Source organism: Silene latifolia, chromosome 3 (genome assembly GCF_048544455.1).
Source record: "Silene latifolia isolate original U9 population chromosome 3, ASM4854445v1, whole genome shotgun sequence".
In the NCBI taxonomy this organism is placed as follows: Eukaryota; Viridiplantae; Streptophyta; class Magnoliopsida; order Caryophyllales; family Caryophyllaceae; genus Silene; species Silene latifolia.
Window position 1 is genome coordinate 103200694 of NC_133528.1, and position 16398 is coordinate 103217091.

General features: G+C 41.1%; 1 non-coding gene across 1 annotated transcript; it reads left to right on the forward strand.

The window, feature by feature from the left end:
* The first annotated feature begins 1408 nt into the window (after positions 1–1408).
* Positions 1409–1515, forward strand: LOC141650625 (small nucleolar RNA R71). The gene has a single exon (XR_012546647.1). It is a non-coding gene; the product is annotated as a small nucleolar RNA R71 (small nucleolar RNA).
* Positions 1516–16398: the final 14883 nt, after the last annotated feature.

Here is a 16398-nt window from a genome sequence, read left to right on the forward strand (position 1 = left end):
AAGCTTTGGGTATAAATCCTTGGGAGAGATCCTACACTTGGGTCTTTGTTCATCTTAAAGGAAAGCTCAAGAACAAGAGAGAAAGGTGATCTCTCTTGTGCCCTATAAACCGAAAATCCAATGTAAGAATGGATGTTTCTTCCTTATTTTGTTTATTTGTTTGCATGCATAAGATCATTAGTTAATTTTATGACAAATTAAATTATAACATACATGAATATGTACGTATATAGATCTACTTTTCCTTCAGGCACGTGATTGATTAATTCCGTAAAAGGAATCGAGACTTCCAAATTCTTCACAATTTCCATAAATTTTCCAAGTTGGTCATCAAACTTAGGCTTAGCTTGACGACTTGGGAATGGAAGTATAATCACGATGGGCTCCTTCTCCTTGGCCTTCTCTTGATTTTTCTTTGATACTTCTTCTTTTGTTGGTTCTCCTTCCTTGGAGCTTTGCACAACTTCTTCTTTGTCACTAGCTTCCACAACTTCATCCTCAACTTGCTTCTTTGGTCCTTCATATCTCGTACCACTCCTCAAGTGAATGGCACTAACCGTTTCATGTCTTGGGGGATTACTTTGAGTTGGTAATTGCCCCTTTTGTCTTTGAGAACTTAAAGATGCTAGTTGGGTCAATTGAGTTTCCAACATTTTTGTGTGGGCTAGGATGTTGTTGATGGTGATATCTTTTGCTTGACTATCCTTTTGCATTTGAGTGAAAAAACTCTTGTTGATTCTTTTGCATTTGGAGGACCGCTTTTTGAACATCAAAACCTTGGTCATTTTGTTGATTGTATGGAGTTTGATTTTGGTAACCTTGGTTTTGGTTGAAAAAGGGTCTTTGATTTTGGTTTCTCATGGGAGGTGGGGTGTATGTTGGTTGAGGGTTTTGAACATTTTGGCTTTTGTATGAGAGATTTGGGTGGAATTTGGTGTTTTCATTGTAATAATTGGAATAAGGGGTGCCACTCTTGTATGCTTGAAAAGCTTTTACTTGTTCATTTGTTCCCCTACATTCACTTTGGTCATGTCCCAAAGTTCCACAATTCTCACATATCCCACTTGGGATTGATGAAGATGCTACCATGGCATTAACATGATGCTTTGGTGATTTTGAGGCTTCTTCAAGTTTAGCCATAGCCTTCTCAAACTTCAAGTTTATGGTATCAATATGAGCACTAAGTTGAGCACCCAATTGAGTAATAGAGTCCACTTCATGCTTTCCTACTCTAGTAGCCTTGCGAGGTCTACTATATTGTGAGTTATGGACCGCCATTTCCTCAATCTTGTTCCAAGTTTGATTATCGTCAACTTCGGTGAACATACCATTTGATCCCATGTTGAGAATGTTTCTTGAGTCTTCATAAAGACCATTCCAAAATTGTTGTACAAAGAACCACTCGCTAAGTCCATGATGAGGACATGAGCGACAAATTCCTTTGAACCGCTCCCAAGCTTCATGCAAAGATTCTTCATCCCTTTGCTTAAAACCCGTAATTTGAGCTCTTAGCATGTTAGTCTTTTCCGGAGGGTAGAATTTTTTTGTAGAAAGCTAGAGCCAACTTCTTCCAAGAGTCAATTCCAAGAGTAGCCTTATCAAGGCTCTTCAACCATTGTTTTGCGGTGCCAATTAGAGAAAAAGGAAATAAGACCCATCGAATTTGGTCTTAAGTCACACTGGTTTGTGAAATCGCATCACAATAGTCACAAAACGTCTCCATGTGTGAGTGAGGGTCTTCACTAGGCATCCCCCCAAATTGGCTCCTTTCGACTAATTGGATAAATGCGGATTTTGCAATGAAATTTCCGGTTAAGTGTTGTGATGTGGGAGTACCATTGGGTAGGTTCTCCTCGGTTGGTACGGAATGTGATGAAAATTTAGGCATTGTGGGTTGATTTTGTATTGGATTTTGTGTTGGGTTCTCCTCACCTTCTCTTGCAAAAGGGTTGATGAACTCAATAGTGTTTGGTTGAATATCTACAACCTCACCAATACCTCTCAAAGTACCTCTAGCAAGTCTTCTATTGTTTGTCAAAGTCCTTTCAATTTCGTGATCAATGGGTAACAAGTTACCTTGTGATCTTCTAGATATGCAAAATATCAAACAACTCGGAAATAATTAGAACAAACCTTGAGGAGTTTTACTTCCCCAAGGCAAAGAAAGACACAACTAATAACAATCTAAGAAAATCAAATCAAGTTAACACCGTCCCCGACAAGAGCGCCATTTTTGGCCGGCTTTACTCACTTAGAGCTTTACTTTTCGGTTACTTGTCGTTAGGAGCACCTAGACCAAAACAATATTTATAACTTCATAAACAACTCTACTATTAGTAAAGAGGCAAGTAAAGGCTGGATCCCAGGGGACGGGTATTGATGTAGGATTTTCGATTGCAAGTAGCGGTGTCTAGGGGTGTCACGATTTGGGGTTGAGATGAGAAGATCACTAAACTAAATAGCAATAAAAGTAAACAAGCAAGATGATTAAAATGAGATGTAAACAATTGATTAAAAGCACTAGGGTGTCATGGGGTCATAGGGGATTCATGGTAATTGATCATACAAACATATTCTCAAATTATAAGCAAGCAATTATTGTTGTGATGGATCGAGTTGGTTTATATCTTACAATCCTAGGAAGGTTTGGGTCTCGGAGCCGAATCGATTAGATTGTACAACACCTACAAGTCGACTTAATCCTCCCTACTCAACTATATGCATGGTCTAATGAGACTCGAGTTGGTTTATGTCTTACAAGTCTCATTGAAAAGGTAGGTGATGGGTAAAAAATGCAAGGATTCATAGGCTCGCATTTCATCAAACATAACATGTGCATAAGTTGGGATCACAACAAGCAAGCAAATAAACTATGCAAACATATTAAATTAAGCTTGAATCATTCCCCATGTTGGTTTCCCCTAATTACCCATTAACCCTATTTAAGGAAACTACTCACTCATTATCAAGTTTAACATGTTAACAAGGTTGTCAATCACATTAACAAAGCAAAACATGATGAATAAATGAAGATGGTTAACAATAATTAAAAAGGGATTAAGAGGATTATACCTACTAATGATTCCAAAATAAAGCAAATAATAATAGAAGTACTTGTTGATTGATTGAAAGGTTGTCAATCTCCCAATAATAACCCAAATAATCTTCAATTACCCAAAATAAAAGATGAACAAAAGAGAAATTAAGGAAATGAGATTTGAATTAAGACTTGATTAGAAGTTGATTATAAGATTAAGAAGAGATTAGAATGATATAAACTACACTAAGGATTGATAAGAAGAACATGATTATCTAATTAGACTAATGGGGTATTTATAGTGGGGATTAGGTACACAAATTAGGGTTTACTAAGGGCTTAAATGACGATTAAGTCCTTGAGGAATCGCTCCTCTCAGAAAAGATGCGAGTCTCCTTTTTGCCGGTCTTTCATAAATATGCGCATCTTTCATGGAGGGAAGAAAAGGACGTATGGGACTGTAAGGGAATCCGAGCGTCCAAGGTGTCGGGACGGGCGGATTTCCTGGTAGCTGGACGGGCGGATTGTTTGATGGACGAGCGGATTGTGGAGTGTTTGGACGGGCGTCCCTTCTGCAAAGACGCTCGGATTCCTCATGTCTTGGACGAGCGTCTTCTTGGTTGGACGGGCGGATTGTGTCACAGCTTCCTTTTTCTTCTTTTCTTCTTCCAACAATCCTCCGGGATTTAGTCGGGGATGCAAGTATTTCTTCATCATTGCCCATCTACTATAATATGTACAAAGGCCTTCTAGTCTTGTCTTCTCTTTGATGCTTGGTCATTAGATTCGATCAATTTAGCTCCATTTTGCCATGAAAATGCAAGGTTTGCACTCCTCTCCTACCAAGGGAACAAAACCTCAATGAATATGCAAAACAAAGGACTAAAGATAGTAAATGACCCAAATATGCACTAAAAAGCATAGGAACGAGGCTAATTCGGGGACTAAATAAGTTCAAATAATGGTCACATCACGGGAACATTTTAGAGTCTGTCGACTATCGGGGAGGGTCATTTAAAGTCCATTAGACTACGTAAGGAAGCTCGCCAGCCATAAGAAGAAACCATACCTGAGACTTCTTTCCCGAGATGTTTCCAGAGGTGCGTAAGAGCTAAGGGTAAGACCTAAAAGCTATGTAAGGATTGTGCTAGGGTGTGGGGTCCTAAAGAAAAACTAGGTGTATGAACCTGGGTAGTTGGGAACCTAAAGTGTTAGGTGTATGAACCTAAAAGGACGGTTAGTATGGGAACTTCTGGAGAACGACACTCCTGTCGAGGTCCGGGAGGAAACAAATAATATTGAGGGCAGCAGGACGTCGGTATAAACTGCTGGGGAATGTGCTTGCGTCGGTCTCAAGCGAACTCTTGTTGGGGAATATATTGATGATTCTGTCTGGATTGAATCATTTCTGGGAAATCTGCTTGTATCTACTTTCAAACAAACTCCATCTCTAGAGAAGTGCAATCGGTTGTCATGAACTCTCGTTGGATGATAAATGTCGATAAGAGTGTGTCTTAAGCACCGCTGGGGAAAATAAAGAGGCTAGACTGGTGGTGGTGCGTCCTAAGCACCGCTAGAAACCTGCTCGTTGTTGCAAGCGAAGTCCCGATAATTTTGTGAAGTTGGTTCAGCAGAAATCCTTGCCGAGAGATAAAACCTCGTGACGGCTTTGCAGTCCGTTTAGCAAAATACGCGTCCGGACAAAAAAGAAATGCCCAAAAGAACCAAATATATGATATAAGGTGTCAGAGAAGAGGCGCACAAAAACTCGGGCCCACAAATAACGAACTTATAATGACCTTTCAAAAATTGAGCTGGAAAGATGCTGGGGAATAGGCGCAGCAAGAGCTGTGGCATTTGGAAAGGGCGCAGCAGTTGCTGCGTCATTTCCAAGGCTTGTCCCTGTCTGGGTAAAAACACGACTAAACCCGTGTTTATTTCATAATTACCAAAACACAATTCTTTCCAAACTCTCTAAAATTCCAACCAAAATCCGTCAAAATTTGATCAAATCATGCCATTAATCATGACTAATCGAGGTATGTATCACATTCTTGCTTTAATTCTTGTTTTTTGATCAAATTAGGGCCGAAAATTAGGGTTTCCCCTTCCATTAATTTCGAAAAATTGGCGGTTTTGCCTCCAATGGATTTGTTTGATAAAATTGACATTAGAAATGGATAATTGGAAATGTTAGAAACATAACCATGTATTCTTTTTGAATTTTCGTCAAGTATTGAGCTTTTGAGCGAAAATGAGACGGTTTCTCAGCTGTTTCGAAAATCGCTTCGAAAATGGCCTTAGAATTGTCAATTTTTGATGAAATTTGGTTTTTTGGAACTCTTGTGTAATGGGTAAACTTGATATCATGTCATATTTTTGATTTGTGACAACTCTTTCAGGACACTTTTCTAGGGCATAATCGCTATTTTAGAGAAATGCTGCCGAATTTTCGACTCAAACCCGCGACTAGGCTTGAACTTAGACTTGACTTCCCCCAACCTACCACATGAGTGGTCGGGTTTTAAAAGAAATGGCCAAAGATGGCGAGAAAAACCACTTTTAGGGCTCGAAAATGCTTGAAATAACCTCATTGAGGCTCGTTGTGGCTTGACGCGGCCTGATTTACCTTAATTTTGCAGGTGACATTCCTTCTACGTCGGGGAGGGCTCCCATGGACGTAGACTTCGACCCTTCTCTTGCTCTCGTAGGGGGAGAGAGAGAGGAGGTGATCGAGGAGGAGGCTGAGGAGGTCCCGAGGAGGGCCAACGTGGGACGAGAGGGTCGCCAGCTAGTGGGTGCACCCGAGTGGGCCGAGAAATGGGATGGTCGACATCTCATTTGGGCGGCAGAGAGCCACATGTCGTACAGGATGGTGAGGAGTCTGGTAAGTGTCGAACTTGCCTTTTCCTATTACTCTTTCCATTTGCTTCATCGTTTCATTTCTCATTCGTTTTAAGCTAAAGATAGCCTTATTTTGCATTGATACAGGAGGCCGGGAACATGAGGTCCTTTTCCCGGTTACACAACGATGATGGATGCCTTCGAGAGATTGTCGGAGGAGGAGAAAGCCATCATCGATTTGGGAGCCTTCGAGGCTTTGGTGGGAGCTTGGAGGGCGATCAGGGAGAGGAAGATTCGGGCTAACCTTAGCCTGATTCGAGCTTTCCTTGATCGGTATTGGGACACGACCTCGACTTTCCATATGCCTTTTGGAGAGGTCGGGGTCACTTTGGAGGACTACGACATAATCTCGGGCCTGCCGTATGGAGAGGAGGCTTTGGTGTGGCCCTTGACGGCCATGAGAGTGGACTCAGCCGAGGCGTTGGGGCTGATCGGCTGGAACTTGGTGGCAGGTGCTGCCAGCATTCCTGGGTTGGTGCCGAGTTCTTACGTCAGGGACTACTTTGCAGGTAGGACCCCGGCGACGGTGATGATGGATGGGAGGAAGGTGCCTCCTACTCCTTGTACTACGGAGCAAAGGGCCCGCTTGTGGCTGTGGTGGTTCTTGTCTTCGATTTACCTCGGAGACAAGGGGGAGAGGCTGTCGACAAAGCTTCTTCCTTTTCTGTCTGACTTGAGTAGCCTGAGTCGGTGGGACTGGGTTACTTCTGGCTATACGGTCCTCACTCGCTACCTGAGGGCCATGGTACGTCCTGAGCTGATGGAGAAGTGGACTTCTCCCGCTACTGTCGGTCCTGGACTCTTGTTGGAGGTACGAACCTTTATTTACACTTATGAAAGATCATTATTTCGTCATTTCTCTATTTCTATTAAATTTTGAAAGATCATTATTGTAGAAAATAAAGGATTACTCTGTCTGCATGCGTGGGTGTACTCCTACTTTCCCAGCTTCGCGCCCAAGCGGACGGAGCCCGAGTCGAGGGCGTACCCAGTCGTGAGGGACTGGGTGGTGTGCCGTAGGAAGAGCCAGCGCTCCTCTTACGATGTTTGTCAATGGGGCGTGAATGCCCTGAAGTTGGACGACGTAAGTGCTTTCAATCCTTGTTTGATTATTTTTTCTTTAGAAGTGATTATAGGAATAATCTCTCTCCTGTTTAGAGCCGATCATAGGAATGTTTGTTTGCCTTTTAACCTAGACCTTGGGAGGACTACCCCGAGTCTCCAGCTTTCGTGGCTGAGGTCCTTCGTCCTAGGAGCTCAAGTCGGCTGTTGCTGAGGACGCCCATGGGACCCGTGTGGTACCTGGGCGAGCATTTGACTCGGCAGTGCTCTCGTGACACCTTCACGGTCCCCATCGATCCTCCACGGACGATGTTTAGGGAGCCTTCTGACGTTGAGAGAGAGGCTGACTTGGCTGACGCTAGCGGTGACGCCCTCCTTCTGCCTGGTGCGGAGTACTCCGAGTTCGTTCACCGGAGGTTGGCGTACTGGCCGATCGTAGTAAGTTATCTTTCCTTTTCTTATTCTTGAATTGACTTGACAAACGATGAATGATCGTCAAATAAAGAGCCATTTGAACATTGTAGGTGATCGAGGTGGCAGACGTCGAGCCCCCAGCTTACCCAGAGACGCTCGAGTACACTGAAGAGGCGGGTTTGACGACGATCTCGGAGATCCGCAACTCCGGCGAGGAGGTGACGGACACAGGTTTGGAGGAGTGGCAGCACCTGGTGAGGAGGGTAATCCCCCAGCTTTGGTTGTCTTTTATCTCGTTGCATAAAAATGCGTTTGTTCCTTTTGAACCTTCTTTGTTATTTGAACGCAGGTGGCACCGTCTCGGTACGTGGCTCTGTGGAGGATAGCCAACCGGCTGCGAGCTACGGCGATCGAGGCACTCGTAGGTGCCCGGGGACGACAGCTATGAACCTCTCATTCCCTTACTTTTTTCATTTTATTGACATTTCGAATTTTATTGTAATGAAAAATGTTGCTTCATTTTTCTGAAAATGATTGAAATGAGGCATTTCTTCATTCGTGTGCAGAGAGAGCGTGACCTTGAGCGCGAGCGTGACCTGAAGCGCGAGCTAGCACAGTCTCGAGAGGAGACGTCTCGTATGTTGAGGGAGCTCAAGGTCAGAGACGCTGAGATCGCTTCTCTTGAGGCGACCGTGGCTGAGTTGAGAAACCACCAGGACTAGCTGCTTTCACTTTTTTTTATCGTCTTGTATAATTTGTACATTTTGAACCTTTTCGGACTCTGTTTTGGGTGGCAGCCCCCAGTTTGATGTAGATACTTGTCTTTTTGGTTGTGTATATAACGGCCTGAGTGCCTTTGTTGCTGGTTGTTTGTTGTTCCTGCAGGTTAGCTTAAAAAACAGGTTTGGTAGGTGACGGTTTGTGCCGTCATGCTGGCGAAATTTACATAGAATTTACACGTAAAACACATAGCATATAGGTGGCCTAAACTGGCGCAAAAGTAAAGTAAAAAAGAAAAGTTCCTGAAAATGAGCGAAAATGACAAAAATGTCTAAAAATGGCAAAAACTGATCAGAAATGCTCAAAAAATGACCGGTCAGTAGAGAGGGCTGCCCCTTAAAAAAAAATAAAAAAAATGGCTAAGTGTGAAATGTGTTGAAAAAAATAGGTGTGAAATGATTCCCCTAAAAAGAAAAGAAATAAAAAAATGGGTAAGTGTGCGCGTTTGGCGAAAATGTCGACTTTTGTCTCGAAAAGCGAGCCTAAAACGAATTAGGAAACATAAAACTTGGTAATTTGACGGAATTACCAAATTAAAATCATATAGGAATAGGAAATTATAGCAAAAAACAATTTAGGAAAGATCCAAAGCTGAGAATCACGGAAAAGGGCCTGGGGAAGAGGCGCAGCAAGAGCTGCGACCCTTCGAAGAGGCGCAGCAGATGCTGCGTCATCTCCCCGACTAGTCAGACTTCGACAGAAATTAGGAAATAGAAAATAGTATAAATAGAGACTTCGGGGAAGCTTTTATTCACACAATTCCTTAATCTTTCTTCCGTCTATTACATAAAAGCTCTTATATCTCCTTAAAAAATCTCAAAATTATGGATGCTTTTGAAAACCGTCTCAAGAAGTGGACAAATGTGTTCACAAATGTTGAGAAACATGACATAGGTGCTTTTAATATTGGATCGATCTTGAGTCTTAAATTAGTGAAAATTGTGAAGCCTTTCTTGGATGCATGTCTTGAGTTTTGGGACCCAAATTTTCACGTGTTTGCCTTTTCTGGAGGCGATATTTGTCCTTTTCCCGAAGAAATAGCTGCTATTGGAGGATGGGATCCAGAAAATTTACCCGCTCTACCCCTTAGCTCTCAAGGATATAAAAATAAATTTAGGGACTTGCTTGGATTGACCAAGGTCGAGGTGGACCGTCTTGTGATCTCAAAAGGTGTCCGTATGGTTGACTTTATTCATTGATTCATAAATAGGGAGGACCCTTCTATTTCTTATGTTGCGAGACGCAGGGCCTTCGGGTTTTGTCTACTTCATTGCTATGTCCTTCGAGGGCATGTTAAATGATGACATGAGAGGGGATCCTCGTTTTCTGAGCCTAGTAGAACAAATGGAGCTGCGCAAGAGCCCCGCATGCCTTTGCTTAGGAAAGACCATTCTTGGTTTGGATAACAGAAAGGCCAACTGTGAGCTTCCTTATTTGGGAAGTCCCGTCATTCTGCAGGTAAGAACCTACTTTCCATATTTCAACCGTTTTTCTTTTCTTTTTCTTTTTTTGTTTCATTTTTTTGTGTTTCTTTTTTTTTTGTTTCTTTTTTTTTTCGTTTTTTTTTTCGTGGTTGAAATATGGGCATTAATTCCAGTCTTCTTTTGCAGGTTTGGCTGATGGAACGACTGCGATTGATTGAGCCCCCAGTTAATGTGCCGGGATACCATGCTCGATTAATTGCAATGAGAACCAGGCTCTACATGGTGGACTTCACTCGGGTATGTAACTATTGGGAGAATAAGTTGAAGAGTGAAGGTGGTCTCTTGATCCGATGGATTGTGCCATGGTGGCACCTCAGGTCAGTCACTAGGGTTTCATCTTTGGATCCGACACGGTCTATTCGTATCCCTGGTTTAGAATTTATGATTTGCATTTTTCCGGAGAGATTGATGAGGCAAGTGGGCCTTAGGCAGAAGATCCTGAAACTTGACACTGATCCTCAGACTACATTCGCACACACTTCGGAGTCATGTCGAGAGTGGGTAATTAGGTGGGCTCAGAGGAACATGTGGTTCATACCAGTTCCTATTGGCTCTTTATGGGTATCTGATTCATACTTGCAATGGAGAAAGGCTAGTACTCCCGAAGAACGCGAGAAGTTGAGGAAACACGAGCCTGTGGATTACAAGACCCACGAAGTAGCAATGGAGAATCAAAAGTATTTGACTGGAGAGGAAGAAAAAGCCGGATTCCTAGTTACTCGTCCGTCGAAGAAACCGAGAGCTGCTCCTGTCGTAGAGATGGTGATGGATCGAAATGGTAAGGCTAGACCGCGAGAGAGACCTCTGATCATTAGGTCGGAATCGACACAAGAGCAGCCGGCTCGTTGTCAAGACAAGAAATATGACAAAGGTGACAAAGGCAAGAGGCAGATGGAAGAATAGCCTTAGTTATCATTATATTATTATTATTATTATTATTATTATTATTATTATTATTATTATTATTATTACTATTATTATTATTATTATTATTATTATTATTATTATTATTATTATTATTATTATTATTATTATTATTATTATTATTATTATTATTATTACTATTACTATTACTATTACTATTACTATTACTATTACTATTACTATTACTATTACTATTATTATTATTATTATTATTATTATTATTATTATTATTATTATTATTATTATTATTATTATAAACGACGGGATTTTTCGAAGCCTAGCGTAGCATTTATTTTCAGCATTTTTATTTTATATGTATTTGGCATATTATTATTATTTATGGAACAATGAATAAGAGATTTATTAGTTAAGAAACTGTTATGATTTTCTTTTATTATTCTTGTCGAATTTCAAATGCAAATGCAAATGTCCTTCTATTTACATTTTAAAAAAAAAAAAAAAAAGACGGGTTGTATCCTGTGAAGGATTGCCTACGTATTCATTAGAAAAAATGAAATCAAACTCTGTGCGTAGTTCGAGTAAATGTAAAAGAATAATTGTTCGAAGAAAGAGCTTGTAATGAACTTAAGAAAAGTAAGCATGTGCTTTACTTACTCCCAAGTACAATTCAACTTATTTGATGATATGAGGATGTCAAATGTCAAAATTCAAGAGCACAGAGACATTTAGCTGGCCAGGGGCCGATTTTATTTAGTGTCGCATGAGCGGCACATGGGTTACGCGAGACGCGTTTTCTTGTCCTATTCTAAGGGTAGTACCGTTTCAATTGGTCTAAGTTAGTAGGATTATAAAATTCATTCCCATCTAAGTCTGTAATCCTAACCGCACCCCCTGAGAGTATGGACTTGACTAAGAAAGGACCGGCCCAGTTAGGTTTAAACTTTCCCCGTGGATCGACAGGTAAAAGAGCTCTGAGTGATTTGAGCACCAAATCTCCTTCTTTGATGTTCCTGGGCTTAACCCGTTATTAAAGGCTCATTTGATACGTGCCAGATACGTTTGCACATTATGCAATACGGGAAACCTTCGTTCATCCAGGAGGATGAGTTCCTCATAACGATCCCTATTCGATTCAGCTTCTGGGATTTGACTTTCAAGCAAAATGCATAAGGATGGAATTTCCAACTCAACTGGTTGCACAGCCTCCATGCCATAGGTTAAAGAGAAAGGAGTAGCCCCAGTGGGCGTCCTAACTGATGTGCAATAACCCCATAGTGCGAAGGGTATTTTGCTAGGCCAATCTCGATAATTGTCGATCATTTTCTTGAGGATCATGACGACATTCTTGTTAGCAGCCTCCACTGCGCCGTTAGTTTGAGGTCTATAAGGCGAAGAATGGTGGTGCTTGATTTTGTATTTGGCTAGCAATTGTGCAGCTTCGGCTTGGAAATGTGACCCATTGTCACTAATGATCTCATGTAGGCAACCATATCGACAGATGATATTGGTTTGTATGAACTTTGCCACATGTTTAGCTGTAAGGGCGGTGTAGGACGCTGCCTCGACCCATTTGGTGAAATAGTCGATAGCTACCAAAATGAAACAGTGACCTCCCGTTCCAGCTGGAGTAATATTTCCAATGATGGCGATTTCCCAGGCACAAAATGGCCAAGGAGATGTCATAGTATAAAGCATTGAGAGAGGAACGTGTTGCACATTCCCAAAGATCTGGCAATTACGGCAATGTCTGACGTATTTAATACAATCGGACTCCATTGTTGTCCAGTAGTATCCTAGACGTGTGATTTTCTTTGCCATCATGGGTCCACTCATGTGAGGACCGCATTCTCCATCGCGGACTTCTTCCATCACTTTCCGTGCCTATGATTGATCAAAGTAACGCAAGATGACACCAAGAGGCGTTCTTCTATACAATTCTCCTTGCATGAGGAGGTATTGATAGGCTAGTATGTGTATGACACATTGTCCCCTCTTATCCATATCTGGTTGGTGTATACCATTAAGTTTGAAGTTTAGATTGGCTTGGAACCAGGGTTCCTCTGAGCTTTCTTCTTCATCTGTAAGGTGGTGTACATAGGCTGGTTCTGACCGTCGTTTGATGCATAAAGGCATTTCAGCCATGTTGTCTGGCATATTGATCAGGGCTGCAAGTTTCGCAAGAGCGTCTGCAAATTGATTCTCTTCACGAGGTAGGTGTAGATAAGTGACCTGATCGAAGAATTGCGCTACTTGATCTATCCTAGCCTGATAAGGTGCTAGACTTTCGCTTCGAATTTTCCAAGATCTCGTAACTTGGTTAATGATAAAGGATGAGTCTCCATGAACTCAAAGATTCTTGATGCCTAAGCTCACTGCTGTTTGTAGACCGATAAGGCAAGCTTCATACTCTGCTGCGTTGTTTGTCACCTCGAAGACGAGTTTGACAGAAAGTGGTGTATGCTTGCCTTCAGGAGAAATGAGCAACACTCCTATTCCAAATCCTCTTAAATTTAATGCTCCATCAAAATAAAGATCCCAAGAGTCTACACTGGTCTGTAGGATGTCCTCATCTGGAAATAACCACGTGTCTATTACCTGAGTATCGTTGATAGGATTATCTGCGAAGAATTCGGTAATGGCGCACCCCTTTATGACCTTCAAAGGTACGTACTTGAGATCAAACTCTGAGAGCATTAAGGTCCACCTTGCAAAACGTCCGTTGAGAATGGGTTTCTCGAAGAGGTATTTGACATGATCCATTTTAGAATACACTTTGACAGAGTAACTAAGCATGCAGTGGCGTAGCTTCTTTGTCGCCCACACAAGAGCGAGGTATGTCTTTTCGAAAGATGTGTATTACACTCGTATTCTAAGAACTTCTTACTAAGGTAGTAGATAGCTCTTTATTCGTTTTCCAACAGTTTGTGCGAACATAGCCCCCATGGCTGTTTCGGTGACTGTGAGATATAAACCAAGAGGTTGATCTCGTTGGGGAGGCATTAGCACTGGTGGCTTAGCCAGTATCTTCTTAATCTTGTCAAACGCCTTTTGACAATCATCGTTGTGAACCCCCGCAATAACGAGGAAAATATAACTTATAAAATGCGGAATTTTAGGAAATTTTTGAAACTTTTAAAGTTTATAAAGCGCGGGTTCATAAAAATCTAAAAGACAAATAACGAATGCGGAAATAAAGATTTAATTATACAAACGCGATAGTCAAAGGTGAGGGAAAATATATCCCTCGAATGACAAAAGATAAAAGGTGAGTCTAAGCAATCCTAATAAACCAACTACTAGTCCAAGGTTTTAGTTCTCGCTAGCCCACACGTCTTCCCCACGTCAGCATCTTCACAACCGGTCATTCATGTAAACATGAACGCCACAGTTAGTAGGGAGTAACTCAAGGTTCTCCCAGCCACAAAATGTCGAAACACAGATAAACAAGAACATATTAGAACATCATGAATATAAACATTTGATTCAAGTATTAAAACATGAGACTAACATTCAAAACATGCGTAGTCAATCATAGATAAAGCATATGATACATCCAACTTTGGAAACCAAACAACATACAATACATGAAATGGGACTACTAACATCACATAATAAGCAAAGCATCCGGCTCAGAGGCTACCTTTAAAGCATGTCCGAGACACAAGTCCTTAAGTACCTTGGCTCAGCGGTTACCTTTAAAACATGTCCAAGGCACGACCTCTAAAGTATCTGGCTCAGCGGTTACCTTTAAAACATGTCCAAATACTACAAACAAGTGCCCGACTCAGAGGTTACCTTTAAAACATGTCCGAGGCACAACACATAAAGTATCTGGCTCAGCGGTTACCTTTAAAACATGGCCAAATACAACAAACAAGCACAACAACCAAGCACAACAAACAAGCACATAGAACGGGATTATTAATGTCACACTCATACTCATGGCTTGCATCTCACCATAAGTACGGATGGGAACATCAATTCCGACGACCTTACCACAACTAGAGGGCCTATGGCTCACCCCTAAAATCCGATAGGACCGTGACTCAGGGACGGGATGCTTAACGTCACATTCATACTTATGGTCTGCATCACCATGAGTACGGATGGGAACATCACTCCCGCTGAATCATATCGCAACTAGAGGGCTTCTGGCTCACCCCTAGTATCTGATAGGATCAAGACTCAGGGTCGAGATGATAATGTCACATTCATACTTATGGTCTGCATCACCATGAGTACAGATGGGAACATCACTCCCGACGTTCATACCGCAACTAGAGGGCCTCAGGCTCACCCCTAGTATTCCGGTAGAACCAAGACTCTCACAACCGAACAATACTAGACATTATCTAGAATATGACTCACTACAAGTAACTATTTATAATAAATATCTCATACTTGTATTATATTAATAGATATTCCTTTTTATAATTTAATATGCCGGTTAAATAAAATATAATAAGTGATAAAGAATAATTTACGAGATAAAATGTGACCAACACAAATGACCCATTTACGAGCCCAAAACGTAAACTATACATGGCCCATTAAATGGAACTTACTAAACCTAACCCCATGATCATGTGAATCCCAACCTAAGATTTATGTGAATCCAATAAGTGGCATACAAGTATACAACAAGTCCAAACACTTAGTCATGTACAACCCAAAAGTTTAGTCATATGAAGTCCACCCATTTACTCACCTAAGGCCCAAAAACTAAAATATAATAAGTCATTTAGTATACAAAGAGAGCCCAAAACTAAGGAGTAGTGAGCCCAACATGTATGAATATGTTAAAGAACGATATTTACGAGTCACGTTATGTAAAACACGAGACGGACATTAATAATTTGAATAAACCAAACTTGGCGCCAAAAGCACCCATTTTGGGACCAAGTTAAGACGGAAATATAAATATATAACGGAATTCCACAATTATAAATCAAAAGAGGAAAATATAAGAATGAACGATATTTAACGAATTATGTTATATAATAAACGAGACAGAAATTTAAACATTTCGAACAACCAAATTAAATAAAGGCAGTTTAATCAACCTCATTGGACAAGAAAATGAGTTAATGGGTAATATTAACAGCCTAGCAGCTCTGTATCCGCAAGAAAAACAAATACTAAATCTTGAGTAACTAGGCTCACAACACGTCCCATCTAACAAAAGACACAAAAGAAAGGCAGGGAACGCATCCTTGTGAAAACTCTTCACGATGACGAAAATTATCATACAAGTGATCCATATTATTCTTCAATATACCCTTGAGACGGAAGTAGGAGACTTGGCTCAGACCCAAGCTAGAAAACCGTCTAAAAACAGCCCACGAAAACGGCTCAACAAATCCATTTTCACGGTTTAAGTTCATTTGTGACCGTCTTAAGATGAAATTTTAAGCATGTTATAAGGCCGAATTTATCTAAACAAAAGACCATATTCATTCTGTGTATGCACCCAAGGCATGAGCAATTAAATTGACTCGAACTAACGACAATTTCAGCCCACAAATCGCGTCTAAAAACACCCAAAACAGTCCCATGTTTCACGTTTCAATTACCAGTTTTTCGTCCGACTTAAGACAGAAAATTAACCATACAATTTTCAGACATTAGATATGTGAGATTAATTTCTCGCTGTAATTTTTTTCTACAGTTTGCTAACAGGAACTCAGATTCAGACCATAGCTACGTCTTCACTCCCAATAATAGTATGAAATAGCATTTCACAACCCAAATCAGAAAAGAAAGAAAGGAGAAAGGATGCTGCGTATATAATTTTAAAAGGCTGCACACATAAAATCAGAGCCACACAGTCCA